Raw genomic sequence first — 17,608 nt, 5'->3', positions numbered from 1 at the left:
ACTACATACAGTAGGCACTCTGATTCCATGTATGGGGCACATATATATTATTCAGATGACACACAAACACAAGTAGACAAGACCTGTTTAGTTCAAAGCTCATTTGCCAATGCAAGGCACAGATCAGGAGTGAGATGACGAGACAAGACAAGAGACAATGTTAGTATTTGTTTTTCTTTTTGTTGATTTTGTTGATGTTTTTTTGTTTTTTTTCTTAGCTGACAAAGACACACACAGACAGGACATGAACACACAAAAAGGAACACATAGTGTACTGTATGTCCTAAATGATCAGGGAAGTAGATAGCAAATCAACAGTGTAAATCATTACTAAATGGCTGACATTTTTTTTTTATGTAGCAGGCCTTTTGCTGTAGAGATAATGATAATGAATATCCCTATCCATACAGGGCCGGCATTCCCATCATCTTGTGATAGACTATGCATGACCTAATGTGTGTGTGTGTGTGTGTGGGAGAGGGAGAGGGAGAGAGCGTGTCACCACCTCCACCATGCGAGCAGCATGGCCAGATCTGCCTCGCGTGCGCCGAGTGGAGAGAATTTGCGCAGGTCGGACTAGGCCTACTGTCATTCTCATTGCGATTCCCCACACTGCCACTACGTTCCCCCCTAACTGTCCTATGAGCACTTCGACCTCGCCTAACATACCCAGTGGCATTAGACAAAGGCTCCACCACGCTACTGTCGCCGCTGACAGGGAGTCACACGTTCATAAGACAGAAGCTAGCGCCATGGACATTATGCTACCTCCATTATGCTACCTCCAGCCTCGTTCGCCACACCACTAACACCCTGCTAACTTCCCGATGAACACCAACCCGTGGAAACATTATTCCCACCAGTGACATTGGGCAAACGATTCAACGCTTGTGCTTGGTGTAAGCTAAACTATGGAGTAAACTCTCACTTTGTCCAGCTGCATCATTGCAAGGCAGGGACGATCTGAAGCCTCACTAAACGAATCACCGCCATTTTCTGAAGGCAGATATTCCCCTTCAGAATCAGGGTCCGCGAATAGAAGACCCAACACTTCATTTCAGGTAAACTTTTTCATGCCATTAGATCGATAATCTAATGCAAATACTGCGCTGACGCTGACAATATCGCTCTGACAAAGTGGCTCACATGCACACTAGCTCCGGTATTTCACGACTGATTCAATGCGCCAGCTAGAAAGTTTTGTTTAAAGCGTGCCCTTTTTCGACTCGGGATGACGATGACATGTCTGCCATCTAGTGGAGTGGAAGTCGAACGAAATATGACACCCTATTTGACTAAATCGGCCGTTTTATTCAGTACCGCATCTTGTCGACTATAGTCGACTGTGGCGCCTAGAGGGTTAATACCACCCTAGGCCCCTGGGCTATGGAGGTTTTGAGCCCCCTCCCAAAAACGCGAATATTAATTATGGCAAAATAATACCTGACCCGCGATCCGACCGCTTATTTACAAAATGTGTGCTTTAGTAGCCTAACATGCAGTGTAGCTTATGTAAAACCTTTACATAAACAGGAACAGAAAGCTACAGTGTGCTCAGGGCTCAATGGATACACTTCACAGCACAGTTCACGAGTAGCCCCCACACGGTCCCCTTTGCACCGAATATAACTCAGAGATGACAACCAGGAAACCGGTCTGATAAATTCTCAGCACCTATGGAAACTCAAGGGCACTTATTTTCTTCATCACAGATGTGCTGTGTCACAGTCAAATTACAATTATTATGTACCTGTGAAAGTATATAGATGTTATTTTATGCTTCTTGCTATGAACAAATGTGCCTTCACCCATAACAGGAGTAAATCTAAATTAATTCTAACTGGGCCATTAGTGTCAACAAACTGAATTTATCAGTTTTGACATGTGGAATGTCTTATTTTCTACATATACAGGACATACCAGAGATGTGGACTGGAGTCACATGACTTGAACTCGAGTCAGACTCAAGTCACGATTTTGATGACTTCAGACTCGTTTTGACAAAATTAGAAATTACTTTCAGTTCAACTTGGACTTTACTGCTATTGACTCGAGGCTTGACTTGGACTTTGTCCCTTTGACTTGTAATGACTTGCGGCATGGGTAAAATTGTTTGTATCTTCTCAAAAATAACTATTTCCTGCCCATACCAACTTTAGCATCCTCATGTAATCCTCAAGGATTCCATGGAACCATCGTTTTTCGTTTTGATCTGTAGCCTCCCCGCTGGACTGGACCCCCCGAAAGGTGGGTAGGGCAGACACAGTTTTCTGTGAATATCTCGAGAACCGTAGGGTTTAGGAAAATGTGGTGATTTTATCTAGACATAATAACTTGTGTAACTTGTGTGTGTGTGCATGCTGGTTTATTAGAAACATTCCATCTTACATAAGGATATTGTTTATGCAACTGTTATGCGACATTTACTGGAAGTCATGAGACTGAGCGGTCAGAGACTAAGAGGGAAACTGAGGAGGAATGGCAGTGAAAGTAAAACCAAACAGGGCTGAGAACAAGTGGAGGGGTTTACAACAAAAGGAGGCAGAACCAATAGTGAAAGCACACATAGAACCAAAACAAACGCATACTCTGCCTGGCAACAGATTACACATAGGACCTGGTCACATGTATTCTGCCTAGTAACACACATTTTTTATGTTTAAATGAGAAGGGTTTTCCACCAATATCTCAAGTCCCAAAAAATTCTCCAGTGCAGCTCTCAGGGCCCAAAAAGGTAAGCGTTTTTGCTTATTATTAGGAGAGCTGTACTGTGGGAGTCGGTGGGTAGGCCGGGAAGGGGTGTTAACCTGAATCCTCAAAAGAATAGTGGAGACACAAGACAGAGATTGGGTTGTACTGTTAATCTTAAAAGCGTTTTGTGATTTCGAAAGCCGGTTAAAAATAGTTTTCAAGGAGAAAACTGAGTTGAATGGCCATGTAATAAATTCCAAGGAGGAAATTTCGTTTTCAAGGAGAAAGCTAAAATAGTGTTTTAATTTCCAAGGAGGAAATCTAGTTTTCAAGGAGAAAGGTAAAATAATATTTTGTGCAAAGGGAGCGCGGGCTGCCCTAAAATATATGTGTGTTTCAGAGAGAAGAACGGGGTAATAGGTAAACTGCAATACTAGCTGTGAGTTAAATGTGTGAAACTGTCCGGAAAAAGGGGTAATGAACAAAATATATTTTATCATAATCTGTTGTTGTTTCTGTAAAAGCTGAGTGTGCGCCGTTGTGTTCTGTTTTGTTGCCTGGGTATGGGCCCACAATAGATGCGAGACAAGTACACACACACATTTGAGGTAGAGGAGCTCGGCGAGGGAAGGAGGATCGTCACACTGACAGACGGACGTCGAACTCATATTGTAGAAGCTGCAGCTGCAATATTCATAAGAAGTCTGCAAACTAATCATAGTCTGAACATAAGAAGGTTGTTGCAGTTGTTGGAGGTTTATGCAGATACCCCCCGAGCCCCCTGTTGAGGCAGCAGTACCCAAGCTTAGGGTTGTGAGGGACGATAAACCAGGGCCCCAAGGGCAAGTCCTCTACCACCTTGAAGTCTCTGACGATTCAGGTGAGGGAGAGCCTGACACAGACTCCCCAGAAGAGTTCACTCCAAGCAGTAGCGTGGGAGAGGTAGAGACAGACATTGAACAGAGGGAAGTCGGTGCCCCACCAGAGACAAACTATAGTAGCCTAGGATCCGAAGAGGAGGAGCGCCAGGAGTCAGGTCAATTGGGTCCAGTGAGAGCTCCAACTCCCCATCCAGATAACACCGTGTCCCACCAGCTAATCCCTAGTCCATTCCGTATAGTCAACAGCCCAACCTCCCCCAGATATAGCCCACCGCCCTCAACAAGCTACAGCCCAACCAACCCCTGGGATAGCCCAAGCTACAGTCCAGCTGTGCCTCAACAGGAGGAGGTTCACGGCCCGGTTGAGCCCCAGTCAGTACAGGACATAGGACGGGAAATAAGAGAAATAGTTGGTCGAGACAGATATAGGCTGACCAGTTTTATGAAAGAGTCTTTGTCCATATCAGTTTTCTGGAACAAGGAAGGGATCAATAGAGATAAATATTCCGTTCATATTGACCAGTTTGACAAATACGGAGGAACCCACTCGAGGTTAGGCACCCGCATAGCGCCATTGGCCCTGCAGACAGTGATAGAACAGGTAGGAAAGTTTGTAGGGGTGAACACAAGACCGGTGGTTGACCAGCTCTTTGCCCCGCCTGAGGGCAGAAAGCGCAAGTTTAGAAGAGATTCCCCAGCTGCAAGAAGGAGAAGGACAAATAGGGATTATAGATAGAAAAGCTAGGAGAATAGAAGGGGGAGGTACTACTGCAAGGCCTCTATAATAACTGCTTAGCTGAATAAACTCCACAATAACTGCTTAGGAAAAAACTTGTAATCCGCTAACTTTGCTTAAATTGAAAGTTTTGTACCTGCTTCAATAAAATAAAGAGAAAATAAAGCTAATAAATGTACTTTGTAAAAAACAAAATAAAAGGTTAAAAGGTCATTTTGAGTGAAGAAATATTATTGAAAAGAAAAGGTAAGAACTCAAAGCCCCACTGATACAATAGCGTTGGTAAAATAGGAAGGATAGTTATAATACTAAAGCAAAAGCAGGAATTAGATAGAATAAACAGAGTAATGCCCACAAATAGCGAATGAACTTAGAAAGTAAGTGGCATATCACTTTCATTCAACGGCAGGATAATAAGTGGTGCATATTTACAAGAAACCGAGAGGGTCTTGTGAACGGAGCATATCGGTGCCATAGTTATACAGAGCTACTAGAGAAAGTAGAATATCTGATAGGGAAAGCTTACCCGTTAGAGTTAGGGACGCCTATGGACACAAGGAGTGACGATAGTGATACATCAGATTAGCAAAAGCTCAGGAGCCCATTGGGTAGGCCCAGGAAAGGTTTTGAGAGTATATGGAACATCAGCAACAAGACGTGATCTGGACCATAGATATTCACGAGTACGGCGAACACGACTGGGAGATAAGTGTAAGGGACCGAGAGAACCAGGAACAAGTGGGGTACGTAGGGCGATTCCCCAACGGGTGCAGGTTCCCTTTCAGGTGCAGATATCGGGACGAAATAGACGAGAAGGCCACGCTTAACCTGGTGTATGAGCTGACCCCATCTGCTCTGCCGAAGAAAGAACCGGAGGGACCACAGCCCCAAGCAGCCGGGAGTGAAGAGGAAGCCCCATTTGGCGGCTCAAAGATAAAAGAGACGTGGACAATAAGGGTCGCCCAAAGCGGAAACAGAGGGTGGAGCGTGAGTGCCATAAGCGATAAAGGAGAGGTGCTCGAAGGAGGAAGAGCTGAACTGAACACTGTCCTCAAAGATTGGGGAGAAGTGAGGGACACTATACTATATACGGTAAGCGACCTCCGATTGCACTGGGAAGAAAAAGATCCCGACAGGTGCCAGAGGGAGAGAGAGAGGCAGGACAGGGAGGACTCTCTTAAGTGCTGGCGTGGGGAAGAAGAGGCGAAGGAGTTTGAAGAAAACTACTTCAAGTCTCTGTGGGGCAATAAAACCTACCAGTTCACTGAAGACGCCGACCTCTAAAGAAAATGGCGACCAGAGTAACGACACCCCTGGAGGAAGTAGTGAAGGAGAATGCCATTGCTGAGAAAGACATAAAGAGCATCAACCATAAGTGGTTCTTAAGATACAAAGGAGACCACACAGCATGGCCAAAGGAGGGATCCTTCAATTCGGCAATTCTCGCCCAGATGAAGGAGAAAATCATGAACTACAAGGGCTATGACAGGAGCACACGAAGACAGGAGAAGAGGACACAGGAGCTGAACACCCTGGAGGCCTTCGCCAAGATAGCCAAGAGAAAGAGGAAGCAGAAGGTTGACCAGGATGAGACGCCACCCTCGTCACCCATTACGGAGAAATGCCCCCAGCTGCAGCCTACAGGAAGAGAAGTGGATACCTTGACCCAAGCACCAGAACCAGGGGCTCCACCCATGGAAGAGCCGCGTCCACCTCCATATGCGGAGAAGGGCAAGCTATACCCAGAGATGCCACGAGAGGAAGACAATGTGAGGGACATAATCCGACGTTTGGAAGAAAGGGTCCCACGGGCCCTGGCAATACAGGCACCGTTGTATGGATCACAGACCCCGGCGGTGCATCTGGCAGTACAGGCCCCACTGGTAGTGAAGGGGATCACGCTAGAAGGGACCTGCGCAGAAGTACTGAAGGAGGTGAAAAGGATCAGAAGGGAACAGGCTAACCCCCAGCCAGAGCCACCACCACCCCGACCGGCATCGATGCGATCGACATCATCCCTCATCGATCTAACACCGACATCCCCCGCCAAACCAGCATTCCCTGAACACCCTCTGGAAGGCGCAGGACAGGGCTGGACCGTAGGGGACACGGAGGAAAAGGTGGCAGAAAAATACGAGATGGCCAGAAGTGAGCACTGGAAAGACGACGAACTCCTCATGAGCACCTCAGGACTAGGGGAGAAGAATCAAGGAACGAAGCAGGCCCTGGACAAAGAAGAAGAGGTACAGAGGGAGAGATGTGTAGATCTGTGGTACTGCTTGAAAACGATCATGGAAGAATGGGAGGAAGCAATGGAAGAAAAGGAGAAAGAGAAAAAAGGAAAAGTGGCTCTGGAAGAACTGGCAGAAGCGAGATTACAGGCAGGCAAGGAACCTGTGACAGAGGAATGCAAGGACTTGTGGCAAAGGCTCATGAAGTATATCCAGACCTGCGAGGGGGAGATAGAAGATGCAACCAGGCGGATCAAAGAAAGGCACCAAAAGAAGCGGGAAGCTGAACGAAAAGTTGAGAAATGGAACGATGAGAAGAAGGCTAAGATAGAACGGACCGTACAGAAGCTGAAGGCTGCCAAAGAACTTGAGTCAGAACAAAAGGCCCTGACGGAAGGAACGCTCAAGGGACTGGAAGAAATGGGAATGTGGAGAAGTGGGGAAGGAGGCAAGAACAGCACCCCTGAGCATACTGAATACAGAGAAGAATGTAGGAAATTCATCAGGGAGATGCAGGACGAAATAAGGGGGATCCTGATACAAAGTGAGATCAGAATGGCCCAAGAAAGGCTGAAGAAACAATTAGAGGAAAACTCCAGAAGAAAAGAGAAATTGAGAAAACAACAGGAAGCGAGGGAAAAGGAAGAGGCCAGCGAGAGGTCTTTCACGGAAAAGGTCCGACAAGAAGCAGGGAAGATGAGCCCCGGCTATAAAACTAAGGACATGTTGGAGGAAGAGTATAGAAAACTCCTGAAGGAAACCTTCGGCACAATGAACCAGAAAAGCAAAAGAGAGAGGTCATGCCTGCTGTCTCTCAAGGTGAGCCCCAGCGCAGGGATGGCACAAGAAGGGGTAGCAATTACGGATGATGAAAGCAGCCAGAACGACTCAGAAGAAGAGGAGGAACAGCTCGATGACCTTACAGATATGGGCACTGGGCGGCCGGAAACAGAACAACTGCTGCAAGAGGTGCTCCAGAGCCTTGAGGACGAGCTCCAGAGGGAGCAGCAGGCCACAGGGGATGCGGACCCCTCGGTATGCCCCCACTGCAAGAGGACATACAATGGGAAAAGGGGTGTAACCACCCACCTGCAGAAGAACCGGGAGTGTGGAGAACGACCAAAGATGTGCCCAATAATGATTCCACCCAGCGTACTTGCCTCAGGACTGTTTGGAATCAACAGAATGAAGAAAGGCGTTGAGAAAGGCCTGGATGAAATCAGAAAAGGAGTACGAAAGGGACTCAACGAAATTGAAGGAGATGTCAAAAAAGGCCTGAAGGAGAACAAGAAGGAGTTGGAGAAGTTAGAAAAGGAGGGGAGAAAAGAGAGGGAGAGAGTACAAAAAGAGAAGGCAAAAAGGGGGGCCATCTCGGAGGAGTCGGATACGGAGGAGACGGCTGTAATGGCACCACTGATAACTAAAGGTGGAGGGGCCCACTACCAGCCGTGGGCTCACTCGGATGTGAGCGGTCTCATCGCACGACTCCCTGTCCTGCACGAGGGTGCGGGTCGGTGGATAAACAAGCTGGAATCGGAAACTCAAGGCCGAGACTTGGCAGTGGGAGACATGAAGTGTTTGCTCAGTCTGATATTGGGAAAAGCAGACACGGAGGTCGTGCTGGACAAAGAAGGCCTAGGGTATCTGATGACGGACGCCAAGCGGGACGCCTGGTGTTTCGACAGAATCCGACCTTGTGTGTGGAAGGCCTTACGGGCAGCATACCCTAACCAGTACAGCCCCTCGGCCGTCTGGATAGAGAAACTCAAGGATAGTGATAATCCCGTAGCCTTCGTGGAAAAGGCAGCACAGGAGTGGACAATAAGAATGGAGCAAAGGCCAGAGGATTCAGGCCCCGCCACCATGCAGTTCAGGAGAGCGGTCATGGAAGCACTGCCAAGGGAAGTAAGGATGCAGTTGGAAAGCGACTGGCGCATAGCAGTTATGCCTAAAGAGGAATTCAGGTTGGCAGTGGTACACCATGTGACTCTGTACAGACAAGGAAGAGACAGGGAGGAGCAACAAGAGAAAGAGGCTACAAGAAAACTGACCCATGTGCAACTCCAAGAGGCAAAGGGGGCAAAGAAGGCAGCCACCCAAGCTCCAGTGATGCCCACTGCAGCTCCTGTCCCGCAACCGCAGCAACCAGTGATCCAACAACCCATGGTGCAACAACCAGTGATGATACAACCACAACCGGTGCAGCCCGTGATGCAGACATGGCAACAGGGGCCATATGGACCCCCACAACAGGGGCCATATGGACCCCCACAACAACAACAACAGGGACAACAATGGTATCAGCCAAGAGGAAGAGGAGGATCCCGTCTCGGGAAGAGGAGGACAAGGCAGAGGAGGCTACGGAAGAGGACAATACCAGGGCCAGCAGAGTCAAGGAAACAGCATTCAATGTTGGATGTGCGGAGGAACAGGACACATCTCCAGGGACTGCCCGACAAAAGCCAGAGGCCCGAACAACCAAGGAGGACAGGCGAATCAAGGACAAATGCAGGGGGGAGCTCCCCAGCAAATGCAGGCACCCTCTGGCCCAGTCTCCCCTTACGGGGGAAACTGGCATTGACGAGGCCCAGAAAACCCAGGGGAGGGTCAGTTCCCCGCCCTGACAAGGGGAGCTGACGCAGAACCGATGCTGCAGGTTCTAATCGAGGGCATGGAAGTCAAATGTTTAGTGGACACAGGGGCAACGTATACTTGTCTTCACCCAAAAGATGCCCAACACCTCCCCAGGTCTTCAGGAAAGTTTATGAAGACAGTGGGTTTTTCGGGAAAAACGCAGCTAATTCCAATGACGGCTCCAGTATCAATCCAAATAGAAGACAAGGAAATCTGGATACCAGTCTTAATAGCAGAACACACACCCGTCAACCTATTGGGACGGGATGCGCTATGCAACCTAAGACTCCAAATTGAATGTTCCCCGACAGGAGTACAGATAACAGGACTGGCAACCCAAATGGCCCTAAGAATAAGTGCCCCATCCCAAACTGAAACTCACCAGGTCTACTGGATTGGACAATTGGAACCAAATGTAGAGCGAGTGGTCTACAACGAGCATGCTTTTCAAATAAGCAACCTGCATGCTCGGTTGAGGGCGCCAAGATGCCCTTTTCACTGTACGATAAAATTCGACCAAACACCAAGCAAAGAAAGAGAGGAAAAATGGAATAAGGAAATGAGTAAGTGGGGACGCATCCCACTCGACATACACGCACTGGTGGTGGCCAAGGAAGGAGTGGCCGCTGAGGTGAAATTTGTGGAAGGATGGGATCTAGGTCTAATCTTCGACATGCCTGGAACAATGCCACACATTACTCTAAGAGTGGCCAGAGGTCACAGGGCAAGAGAGATGGGCCCAGTGATGCTCGAGGCCAAATGCATCAAGTGGAAAGACACAGGAAATGACTGACTCCAAACAGCTGTCAGTAGAGAAGGAGAGCCAGTGTTCAGGATAAAATTGGACAACCCGGTCACCGTGTGGGGAGTCCCGCAGGTAGTCGAGATCATGGACATAGAACCACAAGAGAAGGAGGAGATACCCTACGCTAAAGGATGTCCGTATGGGAACCAATTCTGCCTCTACCGCCTATTCCCAGGAGCGGGCACCGCTGCTGGGACAAAACGAGACATGTACCGTTCAGCAAAGAAGACGCGGAATGGAGCACATACATGCAACATCTGTCATGGTGCCCCAAGAAGAGGGCAGCACAACCAGCAATACATTCCCCAGAAGGCCAACAGGGCGGACAAATGGCCTCGGAGGAGGTTCATGACATACCCTACGTTAAGGGATTGCCCCTATGGCAACCCATACTGCATGCATGGCCTGCTGAGAGAAGCAGGATATCGATGCTGGGACAAGAAGAACCATGTGCCCATCAACAAATCTGACCCAGAATGGAAGGAATACAAGAAGTACTACATAGACAATGAGACGGATAAGAAGACGGGGAGGCCGGGACCGACCCCCTGGAAAATGATGATGCTACAAGAGGCGACAGAGACAGGCGCCGAACGAACAGAGAGAATATTGAGAAAAGTGCCGCCTGTGGTATGGTCACAAGGAGATGGTGACATAGGATTAGTAAAGTCAGCAAGCCCTGTGGAGTTCAGATTGAAACCAGGAGCGACGCTGCCTTTCCAACCACAATACCCCATTTCAGCAGAAGCAGCTGAAGGGTCCTGGAGGAAGTCCCGAGTGCAAGGTGCAACACGCCCATATTTCCTGTGCTAAAGGCAGACGGAGTACGATGGAGAATGGTCCAGGATCTCAGACCTGTCAATGAACGCATTGAGGACTATCCAGCGGACGTCCCACATGCTAACGTACTGATGACTAACATCCCGGCGAGTGCAACAACGTTCTCCGCCATTGACCTGGTTCAAGCGTTTTTCACAATACGGGTGGCCCCCGCAAGTAGGGAGTTTTTCGTATTCAAATATCAGGGCAAGACGTTCCAGTACACAAGGCTCCCACAAGGGTTCAAGCACTCGCCACACATCTTCAACCAGGTGCTCAAGGAGGACTTAAAGCACATCGCGTGCCGGAGCACGATTCTGCAGTATGTTGACGATGTCTTGATATGCTCACCAGACCAGGAAACGTGTGAGAAGGACACGGTCCACGTGCTAACCGTTCTGGCCGAAGGGGGGTACAAAGCATCAAGGAAGAAGCTACAATTCGCACAGCCCCAAGTGCTCTACTTAGGTCGCCGAATTTCACATGGACACAAGGGCATCGCCCCGGAACACATTGAGGCGATTACCAAGGCGCCGAAGCCAAACACAGTGAAGCAAATGATGTCATTCATTGGACTCATAGGTTTCAGTAGTGACTGGGTGGAATGCTATGAGCAAAAGATAGCTCCGCTACGGGCCATGATCGTGCAGGCAGGAACCAGCCATTTGAGGAACCGTCTCACATGGACAGTGGATGGGAACGAGGCGTTTGAGCGCATCAAAGGAGAGTTACAGCGAGCACCCGCACTTGCACTGCCGGATTACGGAGACCCTTTCTATCTGTACTGTGTCAGTCAGGAAGGAAACAGGGAAAGACGCGTACATGACCGCAATCGTGGCACAGACACAGTGCCATGGACGCGGCAGACAGGCAATAGCCTACTACAGCTCAAAGCTGGACGCGGTGGCCCAAGGCTACCCACCATGCTTCCAGGGTCTTGAGGCGGTATATTCAGCATACGTCAAGGCTTCCAACATTACCATGGGATGGCCAGTAGTGATATACACCAGTCACGCAATAGCGCAGTTGGTGGAACAAGGGAAATTCTGCGTGAAGCCTCAGAGGCAGTTGAGATACTACAATCTGTCGCTCTGCCCAGATGTCACTATAAAGGCATGTGACACCGCAGGAAACCCGGCGGATCTCATCCCACTTGATTACGAGGGCGAGCCTCACAACTGTGTAAGGGGCCATGTCAACCCATTCCATAACCACTCATTTCATGTATAGCGCCACCTAGTTAAAAGCAAAAAAGTAAAAATTAGGTGTTGTAATTGCAGGTATCTGTGACCTAACATAGTCAAAACTGCACGAAATTGGAAGTGTATGATCATTATGACACCCTCCGAATGCATGTCAAGTTTCGTGAACTTTCGTTCATGGGGGGCCATACAATAAAATAATTTATGTGTACATTTAGTGACCGTATATAACTTGTATTTGAGTAATATTTCATCAAAGTAAGGTTCTTTTACTTGAGTACATTTTCAGATGGGTAATATAACTTGTATTTGAGTAATATTTCATCAAAGTAAGGTTCTTTTACTTGAGTACATTTTCAGATGGGTAATATAACTTGTATTTGAGTAATATTTCATCAAAGTAAGGTTCTTTTACTTGAGTACATTTTCAGATGGGTAATATAACTTGTATTTGAGTAATATTTCATCAAAGTAAGGTTCTTTTACTTGAGTACATTTTCAGATGGGTAATATAACTTGTATTTGAGTAATATTTCATCAAAGTAAGGTTCTTTTACTTGAGTACATTTTCAGATGGGTAATATAACTTGTATTTGAGTAATATTTCATCAAAGTAAGGTTCTTTTACTTGAGTACATTTTCAGATGGGTAATATAACTTGTATTTGAGTAATATTTCATCAAAGTAAGGTTCTTTTACTTGAGTACATTTTCAGATGGGTAATATAACTTGTATTTGAGTAATATTTCATCAAAGTAAGGTTCTTTTACTTGAGTACATTTTCAGATGGGTAATATAACTTGTATTTGAGTAATATTTCATCAAAGTAAGGTTCTTTTACTTGAGTACATTTTCAGATGGGTAATATAACTTGTATTTGAGTAATATTTCATCAAAGTAAGGTTCTTTTACTTGAGTACATTTTCAGATGGGTAATATAACTTGTATTTGAGTAATATTTCATCAAAGTAAGGTTCTTTTACTTGAGTACATTTTCAGATGGGTAATATAACTTGTATTTGAGTAATATTTCATCAAAGTAAGGTTCTTTTACTTGAGTACATTTTCAGATGGGTAATATAACTTGTATTTGAGTAATATTTCATCAAAGTAAGGTTCTTTTGAGCAATTTGAGTAATATAACTTGTATTTGAGTAATATTTCATCAAAGTAAGGTTCTTTTACTTGAGTACATTTTCAGATGGGTAATATAACTTGTATTTGAGTACTTTTACTTGAGTACATTTTCAGATGGGTAATATAACTTGTATTTGAGTAATATTTCATCAAAGTAAGGTTCTTTTACTTGAGTACAATATTTTAGTACTTTTTCCACCTCCTCCAAAAACAAAGGCCAATACAGGAAAAAGAGAGACATCAAAATGAAGGGAAACAACTGCTAATAAACTTCTTTCCAAAGAAAGGTGAGCACAAACATCAAAACACGAAATCCCATGGTGTTTGCTTGAATATCTCCGCAATCATTAGTGCTATAACGAACTGAGACAACCCACTGAAATAGCGGAAAATACACTTTCATAGGTTAGGCTACACATGTAATCCGAATGATGCATCTCGTGATCAAGCTCCATCTCCATCACTTTCAGAAAGACTGCATGGCGCCAGCTTCATTCAGTCCTGTTGTAGAGTACATGCTGATCATTATCACTAGGCTAGTGGTTTAGGGCACAATTTTTTTTCTCTCCCTTTCTGTTTTCGTTAGTTTTAACTTTATTTATTTTTTTTACTCAAGTAACGGATGTGTTTTTTGATGTAGCGAAGTACAATACTTCACTCAAAATGTAATCAAGTAAAATTTAAAATACCGATTTTATAAACTACTTAAAAATACAAAATACACAGAAAAATTACTCAATACAGTAACGTGAGTAAATGTATTTCGTTACTTTCCACCTCTGGTTACATTATACCATAGTGAGAATAGGCAAGAGAGGGAGAGTTGAGAGAGAGAGAGAAGGGGAGGAGGGGGGGGTTGTACGCGACACATGAAAAGTCCATGACAGCACTATGCTATAGCAGCAAAACTAAGGCATGGTGAGGGGTAGTCGACACCAGCGCAGGTATGGTCAGTGACCACCATTGCACGCGCGACTGGGGTGCTAGTCACACGAGGACTCAGCAGGGTTGTCCGTTCCAAAAATCCCTGAGGTGGGTGAAGTTCCACACCTACCATACCCTAACTATGGGAGGCAGTAAAGGGCATGTTTTAAGTCTAGACTTAAAAATAGGGAGGGTGTCTGCTAGTCTAATTGAGGAAGGGAGATTATTCCAGAGAAGGGGTGCTTGATAGCTGAAAGCTCTGCCTCCTACTGTAGTTTTGAGATTCTTGGAATTACAAGAAGGCCAGTATTCTGTGATCGTAGCGGGGTCTGGGTGGGGTTATATGGGACTAGGAGATCTTTAATATATTCTGGTGCCTGGCCATTAATGGCTTTGTATGTTAGAAGTAATATTTTGAAGTCAATGCGACTTTTAACAGGCAGCCAGTGTAGAGATGCCAGGATAGGGGAAATATGTTCATATTTTTAGTTCTAGTGAGTGTCGAGCAGCTGCATTTTGTATAAGCTGTAAGCTCTTTAGACAGGTGTTATTGCAGCCAGCGATAGAGCATTGCAATAATCAATCCTTGAGGTGACAAAAAAGCATGGATTAATTTCTCAGCGTCTGGTAAGGATAAAGACTTCCTTATCTTTGAAATGTTCCTAAATGATAAAATGAAGTTTTGGTAATCTGTTTTATGTGATTACTTAGTGATAGGTCTTGTCAATTGTAACTCCTAGATTTTTAACACTTGTGGATGAGGATAGTTGAAGATCAGTAAATGTAGCCTGTGATGAGGATAGGATATCCCTCATCTTTTTTAGGACCTAAAACCATGACTTCTGTTTTATCGAGTTCAAAAAGCAGGAAATTATTTGTCATCCATGTCTTCATGTCTCTTATACATGTGTCAAGTTTGGCTAACGGAGTTAATTCGTCAGGTTTTATGGAAAGGTATAGTTGTGGATCGTCTGCATAAGAATGAAATTTAATGCCATGCATAAGAATGAAATTTAATCCCTAATTTCTGAGCCTAGAGGAAGCATATAGAGAGAAAATAACAGGGCCCCTAGTACTGAGCCTTGAGGCACCCCATATTTTACCATAGTCTGGGTAGACGGTTTATTGTGAACCTGTACAAATTGTCTGCGGTTAGAAAGGTATGATTTAAACCAAGCGAGTGCTGAGTCTTTAATGCCTATCGAATGTTCAAGCCTGTGGAGTTGTATGTTGTGGTCTATGGTGTCAAAGGCAGCACTGAGGTCCAGGAGGACCAATATTGATATATGTCCATTATCGGTAGCAATGAGGAGGTCATTAAAACCTTTAACTAAGGCTGATTCAGTACTGTGGTGAGCTCTGAAACCAGACTGATATAATTCTTGGATTTTATTCATATGCAAGAAGGTACCAATTTGTTTCGACACTATTTTTCTAGAATTTTTGACAAAAAAAAGGGAGATTAAATATAGGCCTATAGTTGTCCAGGTTGTTAGGGTCAAGGGTAGGCTTTTTGAGGGATGGCTTAATAACAGATAACTTAAACGACTGTGGTACATGGCCTGATAGCAGTGAGTTATTTATAATCTGGAGCAAAGCATTATTCAAGAAAGGGAGAGCAGTCTTCAGAAGATGGGTAGGAATAGGATCTAGTAGACTAGTTGTAGATTTTGATGAAGAGATTGTGGAAGTTAGGTCTAATATGTCGATAGGTGTAACTGAATTCAGCGTTGTTCGTCTCATTTGTGATTCAATTATATTTTCGCTACCGTTCAGCAATGGAGTATGAATATTTGGTGAGACTGATTGGTTATTAATCTTCTCTAATTGTTTCAATTTGTCATTGAAAAAGTTCATTAAGTCATTACTGTTTAGGCAAATAGGGATAGATTCGGTTACTTCGGTGTGGCTCTTCGTCAGGCGGGAGATTGTGGTAAAGAGAAATTTTGTATTGTTTTTGTTTTCTTTGATCAGCGAGGAATAGTAGGTTGACTTAGCTTCGTTGAGTGGTTTTTTGTAGGTGATAATGCTGTCTTTCCATGCTTGCCGAAAAACTTCCAATTTAGTGGTACGCCATTTTTGTTCAAGTTTATGCGCTGTTTGTTTGAGTGTTTTTGTCTGTGTGGTATACCATGGAGCACGCCTTACTTGTTTTCTTATTCTCTTTTTGAGTGGTGCTACTGAGTCAAGGGTTGAGCGTAATGAGTTCATCACATTATCAGTTAACAAGTCGACCTCGGCTGGATTAAGGAAAGGGCCTTCTGGTAGGCCTACCACATGAGTCCGGAAGGGGGCAAGCGTAAGCGAAATTTTTTCTAGAAAGTCTGTGTTAGTTTTTTCAGATAAGCCACGGCTGTGGTATTCAGCTAAATTAGGTACTGCATGTTGTAATGTCATTGTAAAAGTAATTAGATGGTGGTCAGTTAAGGTCGGGTGTTGTGGCAAGATTGTTAACTGCTCTATGCTTATGCCGTATGACAAGACTAGATCAATAGTATGGTTATCTCGGTGCGTGGGTGAATTAACATTTTGGCAGAACCCGACATGGTCAATTAGGGATTGAAATGCAATTGTGAGACAATCGTTCACATTATCCATATGAATATTAAAATCACCCAATTTAAGTATTTTTTCTGTTTGGATAGTTAAAGTGGAAAGGAAATCAGAAAATTCCTCTAAGAATTCAATGTAAGGGCCAGGGGGTCTGTACAATGTGACCACAGTTACAGGCTGATTAGTTTTCCTGTCTGGCGGTAAAAGAATTGAGGACTAGAACTTTTTAGAAAGATTTAAACTTGTGTGTGAGCTTGGGAGATGTGAGAAGACTAGATTGATAGATTGTAGCTACTCATTTAATGGAAGGTATTCATCTGGTTTAAGCCAGGTTTCAGTAAGGCACATAACATCTATATGATTGTCAGTAATAATTTCATTAACCAAGGCAGTTTTATTTGAAAGTGATCGAATATTAAGTAAAGCAGGGTGTAAGTTGCCTTTTTGGAGGAATTTGCTTAACCGAAGAAGTTTTTATCGTAATAAGATTGCTACGAATAATTCCCCTAGTGGGTCGAGTAAGAGTTGACAGTCTTGGTACAGACACCCTCTCTATTTGGCCTTGAATGCCCTGTATACCTGGGTGACTGTTAGGACGGCAGAGATCTGTGTAATCTGTGTAACATTATCTCTGCTTCCTAGATCTCTGGTTCGTCAGGAACTAGCCTCGGTTAAGTGACGGTCTATGTTCCTTTAAAGGAGGGCAGTACCCTCCCATGTGGGATGGATACCGTCTTTTTTCAACAGTCCAGGTTTCCCCCAGAAGGAGCTAAAGTTATCTATGAAGCCCACATTGTTATTGGCACACCACTTTGACAGCCATCGGTTGAGGTCCGAAATTCTGCTGAGCATTTCATCACCTCTTTTAATGGGTATGGGTCCAGAGAAAGTTACAGAGTCAGACATCTGTAGCGCGAACCTGCACACGGAGATAAAGTTTTGTATGACGATCTCCGATTGACGCAATCGGACATCATTAGTACCGGTGTGGATGA

At 45.0% G+C, this 17,608-nt stretch overlaps 1 pseudogene; it reads left to right on the top strand.

Moving 5' to 3' along the window:
- Positions 1 to 11,778: 11,778 nt before the first annotated feature.
- The window catches only part of LOC125300244, a 30,899-nt pseudogene continuing 25,069 nt past the window's right edge, over positions 11,779 to 17,608 (top strand).

This window comes from Alosa alosa, chromosome 9, assembly GCF_017589495.1.
Source record: "Alosa alosa isolate M-15738 ecotype Scorff River chromosome 9, AALO_Geno_1.1, whole genome shotgun sequence".
NCBI classification, from domain to species: domain Eukaryota; kingdom Metazoa; phylum Chordata; class Actinopteri; order Clupeiformes; family Clupeidae; genus Alosa; species Alosa alosa.
The sequence above is the reverse complement of the archived record's forward strand: the minus strand, read 5'-3'. Positions and strand labels throughout refer to the sequence as shown.